Here is a 25,942-nt window from a genome sequence, read left to right as displayed (position 1 = left end):
TGGGTGGTGGCAAAGACAATGAGGGAATGCAAAGTAGACTCAATTGTTTCCAAGTTCTTATATGAGGTTATCTCATGAGACAAGGTTTGGGTCTCCCAATTAAGCTAGTAAAGTGATCAAGAAGTGGGGCTTGGACTTTGGGTGACCATTCAAACCTGTAGCCGAGAAATAGGAAACAAGCACGTCTCGGTATAGTAGCAACACATTATTGCACCAAATGGGTGGAGGCAAAGACAATGAGGGAATGCAAAGTAGACTCAATTGTTTCCAAGTTCTTATATGAGGTTATCTCATGAGACAAGGTTTGGGTCTCCCAATTAAGCTAGTAAAGTGATCAAGACACCCACTTCCTAAGTGAGGTGATCAAGAAGCTGATGGAACAACACATGGTCATGCACAAAAATTCCCTAATATATTCGGTCTCGTAGGAAAATGGCCAAGCCTAGTCAGGACCCATAAGATTTCGAGAGGAATTCTAATCCATATATCCCCCCTACAAAAATGGCCAATCCAAGTCACAACCACTCATCTTGGAAAAGATATTCTAATCAAAATGGTGAATGAGAATAGGAAATATTAGGATAGGAAACTACACTCTACATTATGGGATTTTTGAGTAGCCCGCAAGGACACAACTAGCCTTACACACCTTTCATTATGGTATGGAAAGGTAGTAGTACCCATATAATTCTTAGTGCCTAGTCTTAGAAAAACTATCAGAGAAAGGTCAAGTCCAAAAGAGTGAGAGAACCATAGAATTTAAGTTGATTGAACTGGATGAAGCAAGAGCACTTAGCACCTGGATCACTAAGATAATGCAAAAGAGGAAGAAGATATAGGTGAGCACGAACAACAAGCTAAAAAAATATTTGAAGAAGGAGATGATGTCCTATTATTCAATTCAAGAATAGGGATGCATATTGGCAAGCTGAAAATGAGGTGGAGGGCGTTGAAGGCACACTTTGGGGGTTTTATAGAGCTTGGTCACACTTTGAGCATTGATTGTGGTTTTTCACACGCATTGTGCATCATGTTTTGGCTTACTACTTTTATCCTTCATCTGATCTCCATGGTGCGAATTCACTTATCATTGACATCATTTTGATAGCATTTCTACTTGTTGTGATTGGTAAAAGAGCATTGTTCATGCATTATCATCATGGCTCTACAATTTCTAGTTTGATTTGCCATCTCGTGTCCTGTATCAATTCTCTTTTGCTGCATTCGCACATGCCTTAGGCACTTTGAGGCTTAGACCTCTACATCACACTCACCGATTTCTTGCTATGATGAGGTGACAGACTTCATTGCTTTGTTACATCGACAAAGATGGTTTGGCACTGTTTGCATGGGCTGATTCTTATTTTGATCCAAGAGCTTGTTCCCACACACACCCTATTCACTTGTATATTTCAACAAATATTAGTTGTTCAAGCTTCAGAGTTTGATGCCTATCATTTTGGGCATTTGTTCAATGAGGAGGAGATGTGTGCCAAAAGGTCCAAGTGGAGACTTCATTGCTTTGTTACATCGACAAAGATGGTTTGGCACTGTTTGCATGGGCTGATTTTTATTTTGATGAGATGATTGAGTGTCCCACACTTTTGTGTCATCGTGATTATGTTCTTGATGAGGATGCCGACTATACACCGATACGGTTTCATGAGGATGGACGACCCAGTGTAGTAGATAAGATGCCTCACCAAACTGTATTGCGTCTAGACCTATTCTAGAAGTGGGGCTTGGACTTTGGGTGACCATTCAAACCTGTAGCCCAAAAATAGGAAACAAGCACATCTCAGTAGTAGCAACACATTATTGCACCGAATGGGTGGAGGCAAAGACAATGAGGGAATGCAAAGTAGACTCAATTTTTTGCCAAGTTCTTATATGAGGTTATCTCATGAGACAAGGTTTGGGTCTCCCAATTAAGCTAGTAAAGTGATCAAGACACCCACTTCCTAAATGAGGTGATCAAGAAACTGATGGAACAGCACATGGTCATGCACAAAAATTCCCTAATATATTCTGTCCCGTAGGCAAATGGCCAAGCCTAGTCAGGACCCATAAGATTTCGAGTGGAATTCTAATCCATATACTCCCCCTACAAAAATGGCCAATCCAAGTCACAACCACTCATCTTGGAAAAGATATTCTAATCAAAACGGTGAATGAGAATAGAAAATATTGGGATAGGAAACTACACTCTATATTATGGGATTTTTGAGTAGCCCACAAGGACACAACTAGCCTTACACACCTTTCATTATGGTATGGAAAGGTAGTAGTACCCATATAATTCTTAGTACCTAGTCTTAGAAAAACTATCACAGAAAGGTCAAGTCCAAAAGACTTAGAGAACCATAGAATTTAGGTTGATTTGAACTGGATGAAGAAAGAGGACTTAGCACCTGGATCACTAAGATAATGCAAAAGAGGAAGAAGATATAGGTGAGCATGAACAACAAGCTAAAAAAATTCACAGTCACCGATTTCTTGCTATGATGAGGTGACATATTCATGTCAGTATTAGTTTTTCAAGCTTCAGAGTTTGATGCCTAGTCATTTGGGGCATTTGTTCAATGAGGAGGAGATGTGTGCCAAATGGTCCAAGTGGAGACTTCATTGCTTTGTTACATCGACAAAGATGGTTTGGCACTGTTTGCATGGGCTGATTCTTATTTTGATGACATGATTGAGTGTCCCACACTTTTGTGTCATCGTGATTATGTTCTTGATGAGGATGCCGACTATACACCGATACGGTTTCATGAGGATGGATGACCCAATGTAGTAGATAATATGCCTCACCAAACTGTATTGTGTCTAGACCTATTCTAGAAGTGGGGCTTGGACTTTGGGTGACCATTCAAACTTGTAGCCCAGAAATAGGAAACAAGCACGTCTCGGTAGTAGCAACACATTATTGTACCAAATGGGTAGAGGCAAAGACAATGAGGAAATGCAAAGTAGACTCAATTGTTGCCAAGTTCTTATATGAGGTTATCTCATGAGACAAGGTTTGGGTCTCCCAATTAAGCTAGTAAAGTGATCAAGACACCCACTTCCTAAATGAGGTGATCAGGAAACTGATGGAACAGCACATGGTCGTGTAGAAAAATTCCCCAATATATTGTCCCGTAGGCAAATGGCCAAGCCTAGTCAGGACCCATAAGATTTCGAGAGGAATTCTAATCCATATATTCCCCCTATGAAAATGGCCAATCCAAGTCACAACAACCACTCATATTGGAAAAGAAATTCTAATCAAAACGGTGAATGAGAATAGGAACTATTGGGATAGGAAACTACACTCTACATTATGGGATTTTTGAATAGCCCACAAGGACACAACTAGCCTCACACACCTTTCATTATAGTATGGAAAGGTAGTAGTACCCGTATAATTCTTAGTGGCCTAGTCTTAGGAAAACTATCACAGAAAGGTTAAGTCCAAAAGACTCAGAGAACCATAGAATTTAGGTTGATTGAACTGGATGAAGAAAGAGGACTTAGCACCTGGATCACTAAGATAATGCAAAAGACGAAGAAGATATAGGTGAGCACGAACAACAAGCTAAAAAAATATTTGAAGAAGGAGATGATGTCCTATTATTCAATTCAAGAATAGGGATGCATATTGGCAAGTTGAAAATGAGGTGGACTAAAACCTACAAAACATAAAGCCCAAAGATGGCAATAATGGTACCCATGATTTTTAGAGTAGCTTTGATAAGCTAACGGCTATATATCGGTAACCTTTCTTGTTTTGAGGCTGCCTCATTTTTCAATACCTTTTTAGATAGTAGTTGAAGGGATAATAAAAATAACAGCAACAAATGATTTTTTGCTAAACAGCATCAGCACAGCTACATTTCCTTTTCCTAGCATTAGCAACTACATTTTCTTTTTCTAGCCTATACTTTATCTCAAAATCATATCCATACAAAATTTGGATCCATCATCTTGGTCTCATGTTTAATTGTGGTTGAGTAAAGATCCATTTTTAAACTTTTGTGGTCAGGCATTAATTGAAATTTACTTTCTAAAAGATAAAGTCTCTAAATCTTGACAGCATGAATCATAGCTAGTCATTCTAAATCATGTGTAGGATGGGATAATTTTTTTGTGTGGTCAGAGCTTCTTGGATTCATAAGCCATGGGATGGCTTTCTTGGATTAAAATTCCACCATTGGCTTGACCATTGTGTCAACTAATATCCCAAAAGGTTTCAAAAAATCAAGCAGCCTTAAAACAAGAAAGGTTGCCAGTACAATGGTGTTAGCTTATCAAAGCTACTGTACAAATCATGGGTCTAGTTGAAATGCAGATCCTTCTTGAGTGAATATTCTTGTGAGCGGGGCAATAACTTTGGCAGAATCATTGACAAATATCCTACACCAACCTGTTAATCTTAAAAATCCACAAACTTCTCTTGATGTCTTTAAAATTGGCCATTGGGTGGTGAGAGAGAGAGAGAGAGAGAGAGAGAGATAGAGAGTGGATATGTGTTTGAGGGCATATTTCACTTGAGAGAGGTTGGTTAAGGGGGGATAGCCTGCACAAAAACAAAGAAGGTTGCTAGTGTGAGAGAAAAAGAGTGAAGGGTTACATTTTTTTGATATTTTTTGGAAATCCTAGGGGTTTCTTCTTTAATCTTTCACACATCTTGTCCACGCTAACCCTCTCTATCTGAAACCTCTCCGCACTTTTTCCCAATTCACAATGGAAACCTGGACCTTGTGCATTTACACTACCCATCTACCTTGTTTCCTATTTAGGGTGGGGTTACTCACACGCTTGGGTGTGATTGAGTCATTCAGACATGAGTGTAATTGAGTACTCTTGGGGCTTGTTTGTAGGAATTTCTACATTCCTAGTTTGTTCACATGTAGTGTGAGTCCTTGTGCGTTGCTAGCCTTTATTCACACACTTAGGGCATTGAAGGCACACTTTGGGGGTTTTATAGAGCTTGTTCACACTTTGAGCATTGATTGTGGTTTTTTCACACGCATTGTGCATCGTGTTTTGGCTTACTACTTTTACCCTTCATCTGATCCCCATGGTGCTACTTCACTCATCATTGACATCATTTTGATAGCATTTCTACTTGTTGTGATTGGTAGAAGAGCATTGTTCATGCATTATCATCATGGCTCTACAATTTCTAGTTTGATTTTCCATCTCATGTCATAAATCAATTCTCTTTTGCTGTATTCGCACATGCTTTTGGAACTTTGAGGCTTAGACCTCTACATCTCACTCACCGATTTCTTGCTATGCCGAGGTGACATATTCATATCAATATTGTTGAAATTTGAGCATAATGATGAGCTAGGGTGGATCATACACTAGAATCAACATGATTAACAAAGTGATTAAGAAATGATTAAGACGTAATTAGTAAATAATTAGCACATAGATTAATGTAGGCATGGATACTCAAAAACCAGCAAATTCTCATTAGGGCTATGCCTCAATTTATAGAGTTTACATCAAGCATCAAATCCCATTGATTTCTCCATGATTCACTCCCTGAATATCTCCACCTTTTGCCTGATTCTCTCCACCTCTTCTCTTTTCCCTGAATATCTCCCAGAATATCTCCACACTCCTAAATTCCCTCATGCTACCCTTTATTCTCTCCCAGTAGATTCTTCTCACCTTTTCATAGGTTCTTTCACAATTACATCTCCTCTTTTACAGCCTCTATCCAAGAGCTTGTTCCCACACACACCCTATTCACTTGTATATTTCAACACCTCCCCTCAAGTGAATAATCCTAGTACACCTAGACCCTATACCAGGTTTGCCTCCCCTTACTTGGCAGTCCGTGACCAGTGTCTACTCCTCCCCTCAAGTTATCTTAGCACACCTGGACCCTATATCAAGTTTCTCTCTTACTTGATAGCCTGCGACCAGTGCCTCAAATTCCTAAACCCATAGTCCTTGACACTCTCTCTCTCTATGTGTCCAAGGCTTACTATAGGTGCCCGCGACCTTGACTAAAGTGCTCACACATACATCTCTCTACCACGTGGCCTACATCATCGGTGGCTCAGAGGTGGTTTTACTTTATTGGGGCAGGTTACATTGGGTTGTGGGGTCTCTCTCTCTCTCTCTCTCTCTCTCTCTCTCTCTCTCTCTCTCTCTCTCTCTGAGATTTTCACATGGCTCCTCACTCTTTGGAGCCTCACATCTTCTCTTGTCTTCAGTCTTCTTCTCGTGGCAGCATCTCTCCACGTGTCCGTCTCTTCTTTCAGTCTTCTCGGGGCAGCTTCTCTTCTTGTGGCAGCTTCTCTTCTCGTGTCCATGTCTTCCTTCAGATCTTCTTCTCGGTGTGGATCCTCTTCTTGGAAAGAGATATTCTTCTTCTTTCATGGCTGGGGCTATGAGCTCGTCGCCGTCAGATCATTTTGCTCCATGTGAGCAACATGTTTCAATGTTTTGCTGACATTTCCTTTGGGCTTTTTATGTTTATCTTGTATCATTATGCAATGCAAACCCAAATTTTTGCGGGAGGTCTTACCTCTTGCCTTATTCTGGACAAGGGCAGTGTCTGTTCCCATTTGTACACTGATGCAATGTGCCCAATACATAATGCGTATAGCATTCATTCTCATGCACATTCCAAATGCAATTCTGGCTGTGAATAATCTTGAATTTGAGTGAGATTTACAGGCATTAACCAAGGGTTAAATGCAAAATGATGATTTTCACAATTTTATCAGCACAATTTTCCCAGAAATTACATTAAATCGAGGGTAACCAATTTGTACGGGATGGTTGGAGTATCAAACCAACTCCGATTTGCAATCTGAAGCTATAGGGATCTGTATCAGATACCTAATGGTTAATTTGAACCCTCAATTGCACCAAAGTACAGTGATTAGCACTGATTAATCACTGATTAGCAAATTAATGCTCTGGTTTGTGTGCAAAAAACAGAGTATGCGGGGAGCCCAGATCTGGTGCCTTCCACTTCAAATGAGCTCAAACGCTTTCAAAGGCATCAATAGCAATGAGTCTAGTAGAGGATTAAGCCAAGAAACACAAGATTTGACCAAATAATGAAAGCTTAATCTCTGTTTTACCAAAGTCACCTGCAGATTTGATGAAGAGCTTGGATCTCACTGTAGACTTGATGAAATTGAATTCTGTCTTCACCAGCTTGTAGAGCATGCTTGATTACACCTTGGGCTAGGAGAAATTGAATCAATTTGACTTGAGCTTGAAGAAATCTCCATTCTTCTTCAGAAAAACGGCGCCCAACAATCAGCGAAAATCGGCGCATCTTGACGGCGGTTTGCTGCGTTTTTTACATAGGCTTGAAGCCATAGATGTTAGCTAGCTAGTGGTAAAAGCTTTTGACCTAATGTGATGTGTGCTAAGTGCTAGAGAGCCTCCACTGGCTGGGGGTGAAGGGGAAGATGAAAAACTCACTAAAAACTGATTTTTTTTGCTAATTACTTACTAATCCTGATTAATTCACTAATGGGCTCATAAATCTGGTTGATTCTAGGCATGGCTCTGATACCATGTTGAAATTTGAGCATAATGATGAGCTAGGGTGAATCATACACTAGAATCAACATGATTAACAAAGTGATTAAGAAATGATTAAGACGTAATTAGTGAATAATTAGCACATAGATTAATGTAGGCATGGATACTCAAAAACCAGCAAATTCTCATTAGGGCTATGCCTCAATTTATAGAGTTTACATCAAGCATCAAATCCCATTGATTTCTCCATGATTCACTCCCTGAATATCTCCACCTTTTGCCTAATTCTCTCCACCTCTTCTCTTTTCCCTGAATATCTCCCAGAATATCTCCACACTCCTAAATTCCCTCATGCTACCCTTTATTCTCTCCCACTAGTTTCTTCTCACCTTTTCACAGGTTCTTTCACAATTACATCTCCTCTTTTACAGCCTCTATCCAAGAGCAGCTTGTTCCCACACACACCCTATTCACTTGTATATTTCAACAAATATTAGTTGTTCAAGCTTCAGAGTTTGATGCCTATCATTTGGGGCATTTGTTCAATGAGGAGGAGATGTGTGCCAAAAGGTCCAAGTGGAGACTTCATTGCTTTGTTACATCGACAAAGATGGTTTGGCACTGTTTGCATGGGCTGATTTTTATTTTGATGACATGATTGAGTGTCCCACACTTTTGTGTCATCATGATTATGTTCTTGATGAGGATGCCGACTATACACCGATACGGTTTCATGAGGATGGATGACCCAATGTAGTAGATAATATGCCTCACCAAACTGTATTGTGTCTAGACCTATTCTAGAAGTGGGGCTTGGACTTTGGGTGACCATTCAAACCTGTAGCCCAGAAATAGGGAACAAGCACGTCTCGGTATAGTAGTAACACATTATTGCACCAAATGGGTGGAGGCAAAGACAATGAGGGAATGCAAAGTAGACTCAATTGTTGCCAAGTTCTTATATGAGGTTATCTCATTAGACAAGGTTTGGGTCTCCCAATTAAGCTAGTAAAGTGATCAAGACACCCACTTCCTAAATGAGGTGATCAAGAAACTGATGGAACAGCACATGGTCATGCACAAAAATTCCCTAATATATTCTGTCCCGTAGGCAAATGGCCAAGCCTAGTCAGGACCCATAAGATTTCGAGTGGAATTCTAATCCATATACTCCCCCTACAAAAATGGCCAATCCAAGTCACAACCACTCATCTTGGAAAAGATATTCTAATCAAAACGGTGAATGAGAATAGAAAATATTGGGATAGGAAACTACACTCTACATTATGGGATTTTTGAGTAGCCCACAAGGACACAACTAGCCTTACACACCTTTCATTATGGTATGGAAAGGTAGTAGTACCCATATAATTCTTAGTACCTAGTCTTAGAAAAACTATCACAGAAAGATCAAGTCCAAAAGACTTAGAGAACCATAGAATTTAGGTTGATTTGAACTGGATGAAGAAAGAGGACTTAGCACCTGGATCACTAAGATAATGTAAAAGAGGAAGAAGATATAGGTGAGCATGAACAACAAGCTAAAAAAATTCACAATCACCGATTTCTTGCTATGATGAGGTGACATATTCATGTCAGTATTAGTTTTTCAAGCTTCAGAGTTTGATGCCTAGTCATTTGGGGCATTTGTTCAATGAGGAGGAGATGTGTGCCAAATGGTCCAAGTGGAGACTTCATTGCTTTGTTACATCGACAAAGATGGTTCACCATTGTTTGCATGGGCTGATTCTTGTTTTGATGACATGATTGAGTGTCCCACACTTTTGTGTCATCATGATTATGTTATTGATGATGAGGATGCCGACTACATCAATACGGTTTCATGAGGATGATCGTGTAATAGATAAGATGCCTCACCAAACTGTATTGTGTCTAGACCTTTTCTAGAAGTGGGGCTTGGACTTTGGGTGACCATTCAAACTTGTAGCCCAGAAATAGGAAACAATCAAGTCTCGGTAGTAGCAACACATTATTGCACCAAATGGGTGGAGGCAAAGACAATGAGGAAATGCAAAGTAGACTCAATTGTTGCCAAGTTCTTATATGAGGTTATCTCATGAGACAAGGTTTGGGTCTCCCAATTAAGCTAGTAAAGTGATCAAGACACCCACTTCCTAAATGAGGTGATCAGGAAACTGATGGAACAGCACAGGTCGTGCACAAAAATTCCCCAATATATTGTCCCGTAGGCAAATGGCCAAGCCTAGTCAGGACCCATAAGATTTCGAGAGGAATTCTAATCCATATATTCCCCCTACGAAAATGGCCAATCCAAGTCACAACAACCACGCATATTGGAAAAGAAATTCTAATCAAAACGGTGAATGAGAATAGGAACTATTGGGATAGGAAACTACACTCTACATTATGGGATTTTTGAATAGCCCACAAGGACAGAACTAGCCTCACACACCTTTCATTATGGTATGGAAAGGTAGTAGTACCCGTATAATTCTTAGTGGCCTAGTCTTAGAAAAACTATCACAGAAAGGTCAAGTCCAAAAGACTCAGAGAACCATAGAATTTAGGTTGATTGAACTGGATGAAGAAAGAGGACTTAGCACCTGGATCACTAAGATAATGCAAAAGAGGAAGAAGATATAGGTGAGCACGAACAAGAAGCTAAAAAAGTATTTGAAGAAGGAGATGATGTGCTATTATTCAATTCAGGAATAGGGATGCATATTGGCAAGCTGAAAATGAGGTGGAGGGCGTTGAAGGCACACTTTGGGGGTTTTATAGAGCTTGGTCACACTTTGAGCATTGATTGTGGTTTTTCACACGCATTGTGCATCGTGTTTTGGCTTACTACTTTTATCCTTCATCTGATCTCCATGGTGCGAGTTCACTCATCATTGACATCATTTTGATAGCATTTCTACTTGTTGTGATTGGTAGAAGAGCATTGTTCATGCATTATCATCATGGCTCTACAATTTCTAGTTTGATTTGCCATCTCGTGTCCTGTATCAATTCTCTTTTGCTGCATTCCCACATGCCTTAGGCACTTTGAGGCTTAGACCTCTACATCACACTCACCGATTTCTTGCTATGATGAGGTGACAGACTTCATTGCTTTGTTACATTGACAAAGATGGTTTGGCACTGTTTGCATGGGCTGATTCTTATTTTGATGACATGATTGAGTGTCCCACACTTTTGTGTCATCATGATTATGTTCTTGATGATGAGGATGCCGACTACATCGATACGGTTTCATGAGGATGATCGTGTAATAGATAAGATGCCTCACCAAACTGTATTGTGTCTAGACCTATTCTAGAAGTGGGGCTTGGACTTTGGGTGACCATTCAAACTTGTAGCCCAGAAATAGGAAACAAGCACGTCTCGGTAGTAGCAACACATTATTGTACCAAATGGGTGGAGGCAAAGACAATGAGGAAATGCAAAGTAGACTCAATTGTTGCCAAGTTCTTATATGAGGTTATCTCATGAGACAAGGTTTGGGTCTCCCAATTAAGCTAGTAAAGTGATCAAGACACCCACTTCCTAAATGAGGTGATCAAGAAACTGATGAAACAGCACATGGTCGTGCACAAAAATTCCCCAATATATTGTCCCGTAGGCAAATGGCCAAGCCTAGTCAGGACCCATAAGATTTCGAGAGGAATTCTAATCCATATATTCCCCCTACGAAAATGGCCAATCCAAGTCACAACAACCACTCATATTGGAAAAGAAATAGCCCACAAGGACACAACTAGCCTCACACACCTTTCATTATGGTATGGAAAGGTAGTAGTACCCGTATAATTCTTAGTGGCCTAGTCTTAGAAAAACTATCACAGAAAGGTCAAGTCCAAAAGACTCAGAGAACCATAGAATTTAGGTTGATTGAACTGGATGAAGAAAGAGGACTTAGCACCTGGATCACTAAGATAATCCAAAAGACGAAGAAGATATAGGTGAGCACGAACAACAAGCTAAAAAAATATTTGAAGAAGGAGATGATGTCCTATTATTGAATTCAAGAATAGGGATGCATATTGGCAAGTTGAAAATGAGGTGGACTAAAACCTACAAAACATAAAGCCCAAAGATGGCAATAATGGTACCCATGATTTTTAGAGTAGCTTTGATAAGCAAACGGCTATATATCGGTAACCTTTCTTGTTTTGAGGCTGCCTGATTTTTCAATACTTTTTAGATAGTAGTTGAAGGGATAATAAAAATAACAGCAACAAATGATTTTTTGCTAAACAGCATCAGCACAGCTACATTTCCTTTTCCTAGCATTAGCAACTACATTTTCTTTTTCTAGCCTATACTTTATATCAAAATCATATCCATACAAAATTTGGATCGATCATCTTGGTCTCATGTTTAATTGTTGTTGAGTAAAGATCCATTTTTAAACTTTTGTGGTCAGGCATTAATTGAAATTTACTTTCTAAAAGATAAAGTCTCTAAATCTTGACAGCATGAATCATAGCTAGTCATTCTAAATCATGTGTAGGATGGGATAATTTTTTTGTGTGGTCAGAGCTTCTTGGATTCATAAGCCATGGGATGGCTTTCTTGGATTAAAATTCCACCTTTGGCTTGACCATTTGTCAACTAATATCCCAAAAGGTTTCAAAAAATCAGGCAGCCTTAAAACAAGAAAGGTTACCAGTACAATGGTGTTAGCTTATCAAAGCTACTGTACAAATCATGGGTCTAGTTGAAACGTAGATCCTTCTTGAGTGAATATTCTTGTGAGCGGGGCAATAACTTTGGCAGAATCATTGACAAATATCCTACACCAACCTGTTAATCTTAAAAATCCACAAACTTCTCTTGATGTCTTTAAAATTGGCCATTGGGTGGTGAGAGAGAGAGAGAGAGAGAGTGGATATGTGTTTGAGGGTATATTTCACTTGAGAGAGGTTGGTTAAGGGGGGATAGCCTGCACAAAAACAAAGAAGGTTGCTAGTGTGAGAGAAAAAGAGTGAAGGGTTACATTTTTTTGATAACTTTTGGAAACCCTAGGGGTTCCTTTTTTAATCTTTCACACATCTTGTCCACGCTAACCCTCTCTATCTGAAACCTCTCCGCACTTTTTCCCAATTCACAATTGAAACCTGGACCTTGTGCATTTACACTACCCATCTACCTTGTTTCCTATTTAGGGTGGGGTTACTCACACGCATGGGTGTGATTGAGTCATTCAGACATGAGTGTAATTGAGTACTCTTGGGGCTTGTTTGTAGGAATTTCTACATTCCTAGTTTTGTTCACATGTAGTGTGAGTCCTTGTGCATTGCTAGCCTTTATTCACACACTTAGGGCATTGAAGGCACACTTTGGGGGTTTTATAGAGCATGTTCACACTTTGAGCATTGATTGTGGTTTTTTCACACGCATTGTGCATCGTGTTTTGGCTTGCTACTTTTACCCTTCATCTGATCCCCATGGTGCTACTTCACTCATCATTGACATCATTTTGATAGCATTTCTACTTGTTGTGATTGGTAGAAGAGCATTGTTCATGCATTATCATCATGGCTCTACAATTGCTAGTTTGATTTTCCATCTCGTGTCATAAATCAATTCTCTTTTGCTGTATTCGCACATGCTTTTGGAACTTTGAGGCTTAGACCTCTACATCTCACTCACCGATTTCTTGCTATGCCAAGGTGACATATTCATGTCAATATTAGTTGTTCAAGCTTCAGAGTTTGATGCCTAGTCATTTGGGGCATTTGTTCAATGAGGAGGAGATGTGTGCCAAAAGGTCCAAGTGGAGACTTCATTGCTTTGTTACATCGACAAAGATGGTTTGGCACTGTTTGCATGGGCTGATTTTTATTTTGATGACATGATTGAGTGTCCCACACTTTTGTGTCATCGTCGTGATTATGTTCTTGATGAGGATACCGACTATACACCGATACGGTTTCATGAGGATGGATGACCCAGTGTAGTAGATAATATGCCTCACCATACTATATTGCATCTAGACCTATTCTAGAAGTGGGGCTTGGACTTTGGGTGACCATTCAAACCTGTAGCCCAGAAATAGGTACAAGCACGTCTCGGTATAGTAGCAACACATTATTGCACCAAATGGGTGCAGGCAAAGACAATGAGGGAATGCAAAGTAGACTCAATTGTTTCCAAGTTCTTATATGAGGTTATCTCATGAGACAAGGTTTGGGTCTCCCAATTAAGCTAGTAAAGTGATCAAGACACCCACTTCCTAAATGAGGTGATCAAGAAGCTGATGGAACAGCACATGGTCATGCACAAAAATTCCCTAATAGATTTTGTCCCGTAGGAAAATGGCCAAGCCTAGTCAGGACCCATAAGATTTCGAGAGGAATTCTAATCCATATATCCCCCCTACAAAAATGGCCAATCCAAGTCACAACCACTCATCTTGGAAAAGATATTCTAATCAAAACGGTGAATGAGAATAGGAAATATTAGGATAGGAAACTACACTCTACATTATGGGATTTTTGAGTAGCCCACAAGGACACAACTAGCCTTACACACCTTTCATTATGGTATGGAAAGGTAGTAGTACCCATATAATTCTTAGTGCCTAGTCTTAGAAAAACTATCAGAGAAAGGTCAAGTCCAAAAGACTGAGAGAACCATAGAATTTAAGTTGATTGAACTGGATGAAGAAAGATTTCTTAGCACCTGGATCACTAAGATAATGCAAAAGAGGAAGAAGATATAGGTGAGAACGAACAACAAGCTAAAAAAATATTTGAAGAAGGAGATGATGTCCTAGTATTCAATTCAAGAATAGGGATGCATATTGGCAAGCTGAAAATGAGGTGGAGGGCGTTGAAGGCACACTTTGGGGGTTTTATAGAGCTTGGTCACACTTTGAGCATTGATTGTGGTTTTTCACACGCATTGTGCATCGTGTTTTGGCTTACTACTTTTATCCTTCATCTGATCTCCATGGTGCGAGTTCACTCATCATTGACATCATTTTGATAGCATTTCTACTTGTGATTGGTAGAAGAGCAATGTTCATGCATTATCATCATGGCTCTACAATTTCTAGTTTGATTTGCCATCTCGTGTCCTGTATCAATTCTCTTTTGCTGCATTCGCACATGCCTTAGGCACTTTGAGGCTTAGACCTCTACATCACACTCACCGATTTCTTGCTATGACGAGGTGACAGACTTCATTGCTTTGTTACATCGACAAAGATGGTTTGGCACTATTTGCATGGGCTGATTCTTATTTTGATGACATGATTGAGTGCCCCACAATTTTGTGTCATCATGATTATGTTCTTGATGATGAGGATGCCGACTACATCGATACGGTTTCATGAGGATGATCGTGTAATAGATAAGATGTCTCACCAAATTGTATTGTGTCTAGACCTATTCTAGAAGTGGGGCTTGGACTTTGGGTGACCATTCAAACTTGTAGCCCAGAAATAGGAAACAAGCACGTCTCGGTAGTAGCAACACATTATTGTACCAAATGGGTGGAGGCAAAGACAATGAGGAAATGCAAAGTAGACTCAATTGTTGCCAAGTTCTTATATGAGGTTATCTCATGAGACAAGGTTTGGGTCTCCCAATTAAGCTAGTAAAGTGATCAAGACACCCACTTCCTAAATGAGGTGATCACGAAACTGATGGAACAGCACATGGTCGTGCACAAAAATTCCCCAATATATTGTCCCGTAGGCAAATGGCCAAGCCTAGTCAGGACCCATAAGATTTCGAGAGGAATTCTAATCCATATATTCCCCCTACGAAAATGGCCAATCCAAGTCACAACAACCACTCATATTGGAAAAGAAATTCTAATCAAAACGGTGAATGAGAATAGGAACTATTGGGATAGGAAACTACACTCTACATTATGGGATTTTTGAATAGCCCACAAGGACACAACTAGCCTCACACACCTTTCATTATAGTATGGAAAGGTAGTAGTACCCGTATAATTCTTAGTGGCCTAGTCTTAGGAAAACTATCAAAGAAAGGTCAAGTCCAAAAGACTCAGAGAACCATAGAATTTAGGTTGATTGAACTGGATGAAGAAAGAGGACTTAGCACTTGGATCACTAAGATAATCCAAAAGACGAAGAAGATATAGGTGAGCACGAACAACAAGTTAAAAAAATATTTGAAGAAGGAGATGATGTCCTATTATTCAATTCAAGAATAGGGATGCATATTGGCAAGTTGAAAATGAGGTGGACTAAAACCTACAAAACATAAAGCCCAAAGATGGCAATAATGGTACCCATGATTTTTAGAGTAGCTTTGATAAGCTAACGGCTATATATCGGTAACCTTTCTTGTTTTGAGGCTGCCTCATTTTTCAATACCTTTTTAGATAGTAGTTGAAGGGATAATAAAAATAACAGCAACAAATGATTTTTTGCTAAACAGCATCAGCACAGCTACATTTCCTTTTCCTAGCATTAGCAACTACATTTTCTTTTTCTAGCCTATACTTTATCTCAAAATCATATCCATACAAAATTTGGATCCATCATCTTGGTCTCATGTTTAATTGTGGTTGAGTAAAGATCCATTTTTAAACTTTTGTGGTCAGGAAATTAATTGAAATTTACTTTCTAAAAGATAAAGTCTCTAAATCTTGACAGCATGAATCATAGCTAGTCATTCTAAATCATGTGTAGGATGGGATAATTTTTTTGTGTGGTCAGAGCTTCTTGGATTCATAAGCCATGGGATGGCTTTCTTGGATTAAAATTCCACCATTGGCTTGACCATTGTGTCAATAATATCCCAAAAGGTTTCAAAAAATCAGGCAGCCTTAAAACAAGAAAGGTTGCCAGTACAATGGTGTTAGCTTATCAAAGCTACTGTACAAATCATGGGTCTAGTTGAAACGCAGATCCTTCTTGAGTGAATATTCTTGTGAGAGGGGCAATAACTTTGGCAGAATCATTGACAAATATCCTACACCAACCTGTTAATCTTAAAAATCCACAAACTTCTCTTGATGTCTTTAAAATTGGCCATTGGGTGGTGAGAGAGAGAGAGAGAGAGAGAGAGAGAGAGAGAGAGAGAGAGAGAGAGTGGATATGTGTTTGAGGGTATATTTCACTTGAGAGAGGTTGGTTAAGGGGGGATAGCCTGCACAAAAACAAAGAAGGTTGCTAGTGTGAGAGAAAAAGAGTGAAGGGTTACATTTTTTTGATAACTTTTGGAAATCCTAGGGGTTCCTTTTTTAATCTTTCACACATCTTGTCCACGCTAACCCTCTCTATCTGAAACCTCTCCGCACTTTTTCCCAATTCACAATTGAAACCTGGACCTTGTGCATTTACACTACCCATCTACCTTGTTTCCTATTTAGGGTGGGGTTACTCACACGCATGGGTGTGATTGAGTCATTCAGACATGAGTGTAATTGAGTACTCTTGGGGCTTGTTTGTAGGAATCTCTACATTCCTAGTTTTGTTCACATGTAGTGTGAGTCCTTGTGCATTGCTAGCCTTTATTCACACACTTAGGGCATTGAAGGCACACTTTGGGGGTTTTATAGAGCTTGTTCACACTTTGAGCATTGATTGTGGTTTTTTCACACGCATTGTGCATCGTGTTTTGGCTTACTACTTTTACCCTTCATCTGATCCCCATGGTGCTACTTCACTCATCATTGACATCATTTTGATAGCATTTCTACTTGTTGTGATTGGTAGAAGAGCATTGTTCATGCATTATCATCATGGCTCTACAATTGCTAGTTGTTTGATTTTCCATCTCGTGTCATAAATCAATTCTCTTTTACTGTATTCACACATGCTTTTCGAACTTTGAGGCTTAGACCTCTACATCTCACTCACCGATTTCTTACTATGCCGAGGTGACATATTCATGTCAATATTAGTTGTTCAAGCTTCAGAGTATCATTTGGGGCATTTGTTCAATGAGGAGGAGATGTGTGCCAAAAGGTTCAAGTGGAGACTTCATTGCTTTGTTACATCGACAAAGATGGTTTGGCACTGTTTGCATGGGCTGATTTTTATTTTGATGACATGATTGAGTGTCCCACACTTTTGTGTCATCGTGATTATGTTCTTGATGAGGATGCCGACTATACACCGATACGGTTTCATGAGGATGGATGACCCAATGTAGTAGATAATATGCCTCACCAAACTGTATTGTGTCTAGACCTATTCTAGAAGTGGGGCTTGGACTTTGGGTGACCATTCAAACCTGTAGCCCAGAAACAGGAAACAAGCACGTCTTGGTATAGTAGCAACACATTATTGCACCAAATGGGTGGAGGCAAAGACAATGAGGGAATGCAAAGTAGACTCAATTGTTGCCAAGTTCTTATATGAGGTTATCTCATGAGACAAGGTTTGGGTCTCCCAATTAAGCTAGTAAAGTGATCAAGACACCCACTTCCTAAATGAGGTGATCAAGAAACTGATGGAACAGCACATGTTCATGCACAAAAATTCCCTAATATATTCTGTCCCGTAGGCAAATGGCCAAGCCTAGTCAGGACCCATAAGATTTCGAGTGGAATTCTAATCCATATACTCCCCCTACAAAAATGGCCAATCCAAGTCAAAACCACTCATCTTGGAAAAGATATTCTAATCAAAACGGTGAATGAGAATAGGAAATATTGGGATAGGAAACTACACTCTACATTATGGGATTTTTGAGTAGCCCACAAGGACACAACTAGCCTTACACACCTTTCATTATGGTATGGAAAGGTAGTAGTACCCATATAATTCTTAGTACCTAGTCTTAGAAAAACTATCACAGAAAGATCAAGTCCAAAAGACTTAGAGAACCATAGAATTTAGGTTGATTTAAACTCGATGAAGAAAGAGGACTTAGCACCTGGATCACTAAGATAATGCAAAAGAGGAAGAAGATATAGGTGAGCACGAACAACAAGCTAACAAAATTCACAGTCACCGATTTCTTGCTATGATGAGGTGACATATTCATGTCAGTATTAGTTTTTCAAGCTTCAGAGTTTGATGCCTAGTCATTTGGGGCATTTGTTCAATGAGGAGGAGATGTGTGCCAAATGGTCCAAGTGGAGACTTCATTGCTTTGTTACATCGACAAAGATGGTTCACCACTGTTTGCATGGGCTGATTCTTATTTTGATGACATGATTGAGTGTCCCACACTTTTGTGTCATCATGATTATGTTATTGATGATGAGGATGCCGACTACATCGATACGGTTTCATGAGGATGATCGTGTAATAGATAAGATGCCTTACCAAATTGTATTGTGTCTAGACCTATTCTAGAAGTGGGGCTTGGACTTTGGGTGACCATTCAAACTTGTAGCCCAGAAATAGGAAACAAGCAAGTCTCGGTAGTAGCAACACATTATTGCACCAAATGGGTGGAGGCAAAGACAATGAGGAAATGCAAAGTAGACTCAATTGTTGCCAAGTTCTTATATGAGGTTATCTCATGAGACAAGGTTTGGGTCTCCCAATTAAGCTAGTAAAGTGATCAAGACACCCACTTCCTAAATGAGGTGATCAGGAAACTGATGGAACAGCACATGGTCGTGCACAAAAATTCCCCAATATATTGTCCCGTAGGCAAATGGCCAAGCCTAGTCAGGACCCATAAGATTTCGAGAGGAATTCTAATCCATATATTCCCCCTACGAAAATGGCCAATCCAAGTCACAACAACCACTCATATTGGAAAAGAAATTCTAATCAAAACGGTGAATGAGAATAGGAACTATTGGGATAGGAAACTACACTCTACATTATGGGATTTTCGAATAGCCCACAAGGACACAACTAGCCTCACACACCTTTCATTATGGTATGGAAAGGTAGTAGTACCCGTATAATTGTTAGTGGCCTAGTCTTAGAAAAACTATCACAGAAAGGTCAAGTCCAAAAGACTCAGAGAACCATAGAATTTAGGTTGATTGAACTGGATGAAGAAAGAGGACTGGATCACTAAGATAATGCAAAAGACGAAGAAGATATAGGTGAGCACGAACAACAAGCTAAAAAAATATTTGAAGAAGGAGATGATGTCCTATTATTCAATTCAAGAATAGGGATGCATATTGGCAAGTTGAAAATGAGGTGGACTAAAACCTACAAAACATAAAGCCCAAAGATGGCAATAATGGTACCCATGATTTTTAGAGTAGCTTTGATAAGCTAACGGCTATATATCGGTAACCTTTCTTGTTTTGAGGCTGCCTCATTTTTCAATACCTTTTTAGATAGTAGTTGAAGGGATAATAAAAATAACAGCAACAAATGATTTTTTGCTAAACAGCATCAGCACAGCTACATTTCCTTTTCCTAGCATTAGCAACTACATTTTCTTTTTCTAGCCTATACTTTATCTCAAAATCATATCCATACAAAATTTGGATCCATCATCTTGGTCTCATGTTTAATTGTGGTTGAGTAAAGATCCATTTTTAAACTTTTGTGGTCAGGAAATTAATTGAAATTTACTTTCTAAAAGATAAAGTCTCTAAATCTTGACAGCATGAATCATAGCTAGTCATTCTAAATCATGTGTAGGATGGGATAATTTTTTTGTGTGGTCAGAGCTTCTTGGATTCATAAGCCATGGGATGGCTTTCTTGGATTAAAATTCCACCATTGGCTTGACCATTGTGTCAACTAATATCCCAAAAGGTTTCGAAAAATTAGGCAGCCTTAAAACAACAAAGGTTGCGAATACAATGGTGTTAGCTTATCAAAGCTACTGTACAAATCATGGGTCTAGTTGAAACGCAGATCCTTCTTGAGTGAATATTCTTGTGAGCGGGGCAATAACTTTGGCAGAATCATTGACAAATATCCTACACCAACCTGTTAATCTTAAAAATCCACAAACTTCTCTTGATGTCTTTAAAATTGGCCATTGGGTGGTGAGAGAGAGAGAGAGAGAGAGAGAGAGAGAGAGAGAGAGAGAGAGAGAGAGGATATGTGTTTGAGGGCATATTTCACTTGAGAGAGGTTGGTTAAGGGGGGATAGCCTGCACAAAAACAAAGAAGGTTGCTAGTGTGAGAGAAAAAGAGTGAAGGGTTACATTTTTTTGATAACTTTTGGAAATCCTAGGGGTTCCTTTTTTAATCTTTCACATATCTTGTCCACGCTAACCCTCTCTATCTGAAACCTCTCTGCACTTTTTCCCAATTCACAATTGAAACCTGGACCTTGTGCATTTACACTACCCATCTACCTTGTTTCCTATTTAGGGTGGGGTTACTCACACGCTTGGGTGTGATTGAGTCATTCAGACATGAGTGTAATTGAGTACTCTTGGGGCTTGTTTGTAGGAATATCTACATTCCTAGTTTTGTTCACATGTAGTGTGAGTCCTTGTGCATTGCTAGCCTTTATTCACACACCTAGGGCATTGAAGGCACACTTTGGGGGTTTTATAGAGCTTGTTCACACTTTGAGCATTGATTGTGGTTTTTTCACACGCATTGTGCATCGTGTTTTGGCTTACTACTTTTACCCTTCATCTGATCCCCATGGTGCTACTTCACTCATCATTGACATCATTTTGATAGCATTTCTACTTGTTGTGATTGGTAGAAGAGCATTGTTCATGCATTATCATCATGGCTCTACAATTGCTAGTTTGATTTTCCATCTCGTGTCATAAATCAATTCTCTTTTGCTGTATTCGCACATGCTTTTGGAACTTTGAGGTTTAGACCTCTACATCTCACTCACCGATTTCTTGCTATGCCGAGGTGACATATCATGTCAATATTAGTTGTTCAAGCTTTAGAGTTTGATGCCTAGTCATTTGGGGCATTTGTTCAATGAGGAGGAGATGTGTGCCAAAAGGTCCAAGTGGAGACTTCATTGCTTTGTTACATCGACAAAGATGGTTTGGCACTATTTGCATGGGCTGATTTTTATTTTGATGACATGATTGAGTGTCCCACACTTTTGTGTCATCGTGATTATGTTCTTGATGAGGATGCCGACTATACACCGATACGGTTTCATGAGGATGGATGACCCAATGTAGTAGATAATATGCCTCACCAAACTGTATTGTGTCTAGACCTATTCTAGAAGTGGGGCTTGGACTTTGGGTGACCATTCAAACCTGTAGCCCAGAAACAGGAAACAAGCACGTCTCGGTATAGTAGCAACACATTATTGCACCAAATGCATGGAGGCAAAGATAATGAGGGAATGCAAAGTAGACTCAATTGTTGCCAAGTTCTTATATGAGGTTATCTCATGAGACAAGGTTTGGGTCTCCCAATTAAGCTAGTAAAGTGATCAAGACACCCACTTCCTAAATGAGGTGATCAAGAAACTGATGGAACAGCACATGGTCATGCACAAAAATTCCCTAATACATTCTGTCCCGTAGGCAAATGGCCAAGCCTAGTCAGGACCCATAAGATTTCGAGTGGAATTCTAATCCATATATTCCCCCTACAAAAATGGCCAATCCAAGTCACAACCACTCATCTTGGAAAAGATATTCTAATCAAAACGGTGAATGCGAATAGGAAATATTGGGATAGGAAACTACACTCTACATTATGGGATTTTTGAGTAGCCCACAAGGACACAACTAGCCTTACACACCTTTCATTATGGTATGGAAAGGTAGTAGTACCCATATAATTCTTAGTACCTAGTCTTAGAAAAACTATCACAGAAAGGTCAAGTCCAAAAGACTTAGAGAACCATAGAATTTAGGTTGATTTGAACTGGATGAAGAAAGAGGACTTAGCACCTAGATCACTAAGATAATGCAAAAGAGGAAGAAGATATAGGTGAGCACGAACAACAAGCTAAAAAAATTCACAGTCACCGATTTCTTGCTATGATGAGGTAAAAAAACATGTCAGTATTAGTTTTTCAAGCTTCAGAGTTTGATGCCTAGTCATTTGGGGCATTTGTTCAATGAGGAGGAGATGTGTGCCAAATGGTCCAAGTGGAGACTTCATTGCTTTGTTACATCGACAAATATGGTTCACCACTGTTTGCATGGGCTGATTCTTATTTTGATGACATGATTGAGTGTCCCACACTTTTGTGTCATCATGATTATGTTATTGATGATGAGGATGCCGACTACATCGATACGGTTTCATGAGGATGATCGTGTAATAGATAAGATGCCTCACCAAACTGTATTGTGTCTAGACCTTTTCTAGAAGTGGGGCTTGGACTTTGGGTGACCATTCAAACTTGTAGCCCAGAAATAGGAAACAAGCAAGTCTCGGTAGTAACAACACATTATTGCACCAAATGGGTGGAGGCAAAGACACTGAGGAAATGCAAAGTAGACTCAATTGTTGCCAAGTTCTTATATGAGGTTATCTCATGAGACAAGGTTTGGGTCTCCCAATTAAGCTAGTAAAGTGATCAAGACACCCACTTCCTAAATGAGGTGATCAGGAAACTGATGGAACAGCACATGGTCGTGCACAAAAATTCCCCAATATATTGTCCCGTAAGCAAATGGCCAAGCCTAGTCAGGACCCATAAGATTTCGAGAGGAATTCTAATCCATATATTCCCCCTACGAAAATGGCCAATCCAAGTCACAACAACCACTCATATTGGAAAAGAAATTCTAATCAAAACGGTGAATGAGAATAGGAACTATTGGGATAGGAAACTACACTCTACATTATGGGATTTTTGAATAGCCCACAAGGACACAACTAGCCTCACACACCTTTCATTATGGTATGGAAAGGTAGTAGTACCCGTATAATTCTTAGTGGCCTAGTCTTAGAAAAACTATCACAGAAAGGTCAAGTCCAAAAGACTCAGAGAACCATAGAATTTAGGTTGATTGAACTGGATGAAGAAAGAGGACTGGATCACTAAGATAATGCAAAAGACGAGAAAGATATAGGTGAGCACGAACAACAAGCTAAAAAAATATTTGAAGAAGGAGATGATGTCCTATTATTCAATTCAAGAATAGGGATGCATATTGGCAAGTTGAAAATGAGGTGGACTAAAACCTACAAAGCATAAAGCCCAAAGATGGCAATAATGGTACCCATGATTTTTAGAGTAGCTTTGATAAGCTAACGGCTATATATCAGTAACCTTTCTTGTTTTGAGGCTGTCTGATTTTTCAATACCTTTTTCGATAGTAGTTGAAGGGATAATAAAAATAACAGCAACAAATGATTTTTTGCTAAACAGCATCAGCACAGCTACATTTCCTTTTCCTAGCATTAGCAACTACATTTTCTTTTTCTAGCCTATACTTTATCTCAAAATCATATCCATACAAAATTTGGATCCATCATCTTAGTCTCATGTTTAATTGTGGTTGAGTAAAGATCCATTTTTAAACTTTTGTGGTCAGGCATTAATTGAAATTTACTTTCTAAAAGATAAAGTCTCTAAATCTTGACAGCATGAATCATAGCTAGTAATTCTAAATCATATGCAGGATGGGATAATTTTTTTGTGTGGTCAGAGCTTCTTGGATTCATAAGCCATGGGATGGCTTTCTTGGATTAAAATTCCACCATTGGCTTGACCATTGTGTCAACTAATATCCCAAAAGGTTTCAAAAAATCAGGCAGCCTTAAAACAAGAAAGGTTGCCAGTACAATGGTGTTAGCTTATCAAAGCTACTGTACAAATCATGGGTCTAGTTGAAACGCAGATCCTTCTTGAGTGAATATTCTTGTGAGCGGGGCAATAACTTTGGCAGAATCATTGACAAATATCCTACACCAACCTGTTAATCTTAAAAATCCACAAACTTCTCTTGATGTCTTTAAAATTGGCCATTGGGTGGTGAGAGAGAGAGAGAGAGAGAGAGAGAGAGAGAGAGAGAGAGAGTGGATATGTGTTTGAGGGCATATTTCACTTGAGAGAGGTTGGTTAAGGGGGGATAGCCTGCACAAAAACAAAGAAGGTTGCTAGTGTGAGAGAAAAAGAGTGAAGGGTTACATTTTTTTGATAACTTTTGGAAATCCTAGGGGTTCCTTTTTTAATCTTTCACACATCTTGTCCACGCTAACCCTCTCTATCTGAAACCTCTCCGCACTTTTTCCCAATTCACAATTGAAACCTGGACCTTGTGCATTTACACTACCCATCTACCTTGTTTCCTATTTAGGGTGGGGTTACTCACACGCATGGGTGTGATTGAGTCATTCAGACATGAGTGTAATTGAGTACTCTTGGGGCTTGTTTGTAGGAATTTCTACATTCCTAGTTTTGTTCACATGTAGTGTGAGTCCTTGTGCATTGCTAGCCTTTATTCACACACTTAGGGCATTGAAGGCACACTTTGGGGGTTTTATAGAGCTTGTTCACACTTTGAGCATTGATTGTGGTTTTTTCACACACATTGTGCATCGTGTTTTGGCTTACTACTTTTACCCTTCATCTGATCCCCATGGTGCTACTTCACTCATCATTAACATCATTTTGATAGCATTTCTACTTGTTGTGATTGGTAGAAGAGCATTGTTCATGCATTATCATCATGGCTCTACAATTGCTAGTTTGATTTTCCATCTCGTATCATAAATCAATTCTCTTTTGCTGTATTCGCACATGCTTTTGGAACTTTGAGGCTTAGACCTCTACATCTCACTCACCGATTTCTTGCTATGCCGAGGTGACATATTCATGTCAATATTAGTTGTTCAAGCTTCAGAGTTTGATGCCTAGTCATTTGGGGCATTTGTTCAATGAGGAGGAGATGTGTGCCAAAAGGTCCAAGTGGAGACTTCATTGCTTTGTTACATCGACAAAGATGGTTTGGCACTGTTTGCATGGGGCTGATTTTTATTTTGATGACATGATTGAGTGTCCCACACTTTTGTGTCATCGTGATTATGTTCTTGATGAGGATGCCGACTATACACCGATACGGTTTCATGAGGATGGATGACCCAATGTAGTAGATAATATGCCTCACCAAACTGTATTGTGTCTAGACCTATTCTAGAAGTGGGGCTTGGACTTTGGGTGACCATTCAAACCTGTAGCCCAGAAACAGGAAACAAGCACGTCTCGGTATAGTAGCAACACATTATTGCACCAAATGGGTGGAGGCAAAGACAATGAGGGAATGCAAAGTAGACTCAATTGTTGCCAAGTTCTTATATGAGGTTATCTCATGAGACAAGGTTTGGGTCTCCCAATTAAGCTAGTAAAGTGATCAAGACACCCACTTCCTAAATGAGGTGATCAAGAAACTGATGGAACAGCACATGGTCATGCACAAAAATTCCCTAATACATTCTGTCCCGTAGGCAAATGGCCAAGCCTAGTCAGGACCCATAAGATTTCGAGTGGAATTCTAATCCATATATTCCCCCTACAAAAATGGCCAATCCAAGTCACAACCAGTCATCTTGGAAAAGATATTCTAATCAAAACGGTGAATGAGAATAGGAAATATTGGGATAGGAAACTACACTCTACATTATGGGATT

Source organism: Cibotium barometz, chromosome 16 (assembly GCF_041138505.1).
Source record: "Cibotium barometz isolate CiBa-2024 chromosome 16, ASM4113850v1, whole genome shotgun sequence".
NCBI classification, from domain to species: Eukaryota; Viridiplantae; Streptophyta; class Polypodiopsida; order Cyatheales; family Cibotiaceae; genus Cibotium; species Cibotium barometz.
Note: the sequence above shows the minus strand (reverse complement) of the source record.